Raw genomic sequence first — 2,629 nt, forward strand, 5'->3', positions numbered from 1 at the left:
GCTTTTGATTCAGTGCAGTCCTCTTGACCTGGGGCAGAAGAAGCTCAATTCAGTGGTATTTCTCCAAACTGTGAAGCTGATTGTGCTGCAAAAGCAGGGGTTGATCGGGCAGGTTGTCCGAAAAATCTGGAGGTGGGAAAAGTGTACACAGGCATGTGGGAAGCATAAGAGGGCGTGAAAGATTGTGATCAACGACCAATAGAAGGATTTATAGGGCCTGGGAGAGGCTGATAGCTTGGGGCGGACAGCACAGCCTGGTGGTCATCTGTAGGATTTCAGCACTGAGCAGTGGGGATTTGGCACTAGAGGAATGGACAAGAGAAGATGGTGTGTGGGGCTACAGAGAGGGCTCGGTAGTTATGAGCACTTGTTGCTCTTACAGGAGATCCGGGTTTAGCTGCCAGCACTTGCATGGCAGTTTACGGCTGTCTGTAACTCCCATGTCCAGTGTGTCCAGTGCCCTCTTCTGGCCTCCATGAGTGGCAGACACAGATACCTAACCCTAACCCACTTTCATAGCAAAAAGATGAATGTTTCATGAGGACGGCTAGTTGGTAACAGTCTTGTGTCTAGTGATTTTGAGATGATTGGTCACATTAGTGAGGGTGAAAGCAGGTAGAAGATGAAGTGCATGGGTCAGAAGGGGCCTGGCAGCTATATACACTGGGGTGGTGATGCCTGGGATGTGCAGTCTGGGTAGAGGAAGTGCCAGGATGATTCTTGATTTCTGGATGGTTCTAGATCTGAGGGGATGGAATTAACTTGAGACACAGAAAAGAATCAGACCTTGATATGCAGAGTGAACTAAGTTGATTTGAAACTTTGCAAGGTCTGATCAGGAAGTTACCGTTCAGAGGGAGCTGTTGCAGTGTGGTAGTGAAGACAGAAACCACTAAGATTGAAGAGCAGGCGTGGACTATGACGACTCTTAAGTCAAGCTTTTACAATTTTCATGTTTCTTAAGCTATGTGTACATGTATATGTGAGTGCTATGCTGCAGAGCCCAGAAGAGGTCGTTGGATCCCCTGGAGCAGGAGTTACAGGTAGTTGATGAGGTGGGAACTGAACTCAGACTGAAAGGGCAGGAGCCATCGTCTCCAGCCCCTTAATCTAAGCATTTCCACCTAGTGGAAGACCGGTTAGTTACCAGGTGTATTGCTTTTCTTGCTGCTGTGATAGAAATATACGGACAGGAGCAATCTAGAGAAAAGGGGTTTACTTTGGCCCCCTGTCTGTGGGTACAGTCCATCACGGCAGGGAAATCATGGTGCAGGAGCTAGAGGCAGCTAATGACGTGTATCCACAGGAGGCAGCATGAAGCATGCCAGTGCCTTGCTTCTCTTTGCTCAGTTCAGAAGCCACCCTGTGGACTAGTGTCTTCCCACCATCACTAACCTAACCTAGAGAATTTTTCATAGGCATGCTAATCTCCCAGTTGATCTTAGAGCCTGTCAAATTCATAACTAAACATCACAAAAAGAATGTGAGAAAATTGATGGGAAATGTGGTTGGGAAATTGACCATACCAAAGAATGATTAGTTTTCTGTTACTGGACTGGCAGGATGGGCTCTGTACCCTCCGTCAGCAGTTCTTGGATTGGACAGCTGGTGTAAGTATCCCACACCAGACAGGCGAGTCACAGCCCCTGCTCTTACGGAGTTCGTGTTGTAGTGCAAGGGAGTAGTAATAAGGAGCGAAGGGATCGCTTCTGCAGATGTTATCTGTCACAGCACGTGACTGGGGCGGGGGTGAGGGTGGGGGGGTTTCTTGAACTTGTCCCAGCAATCTTTTCCATAGTGGTAAGGTGTACCTAACAAAATTCACCCTCCAAGCTCAGCAGTGCTCAGTGTGTCCACACAGCTGTGTAGGCAACCTGCAGAAGTGTCCTCTGTTGCAAAGTTGAGATCAATTCCATTACACAACTGCCTGCCCCTTTCCCAGAATCTACCCCCACCCCCGAAACCTAGGAATCTTGTGGGCGCTAGGCAAATGCTATATTGCTGAGGACGTCCCCAGAGGAGGCATACAGCATTTGACTTTTGAGGGTTAAATATTAGAAATAGGGTCAGTCAATTAATTGCATAGGATTTAAAAGCCCTGAGGAGTGCGGGGCAGGGGAGGGGGAGGGGCGGCATGGTGATGCCCACCTGTGGTCACTGCTCTCAGGAGGTCAAGGCAGGGGGATAACCTCGAGTTCCACCAGCCTGGGCTGCTGCATACTGATTTCCATTTTAACCTGAGCTACGTAGCTAGACTGTCTCAAACACAAACGAAACTATGCTTCAAAGGCCGATAATAACTGAAAAGATCTTTGCTTGGGCCTCTGGCAAGACTTGCTAGGCCTCTTCAGAACCTTTTGTCTCAAGATTTACAGTCTCCGGGCAAAATCCCCACTGTCTGGACTTCACTTTGTGACTTAACCTTTTGAACCCTGTTAGACGTCAGACTTCGTATATCTTGTGGAGGCGGTTTAGCATGTAAAGCATGAGCCTGGGTCCAGGAACTATCAGGACAGAATTGGGCTGCACGGGAGGGCCAAGCTGGCTTTTCAGGCCAGGTCCCTCGGAGGCCCGGAGGCCCGTCCACGAGAAGCTCCGCCTGCAGGAGCCCGCCCACGAAAGCCCCGCC

This window comes from Peromyscus leucopus, chromosome 9 (genome assembly GCF_004664715.2).
Source record: "Peromyscus leucopus breed LL Stock chromosome 9, UCI_PerLeu_2.1, whole genome shotgun sequence".
In the NCBI taxonomy this organism is placed as follows: Eukaryota; Metazoa; Chordata; class Mammalia; order Rodentia; family Cricetidae; genus Peromyscus; species Peromyscus leucopus.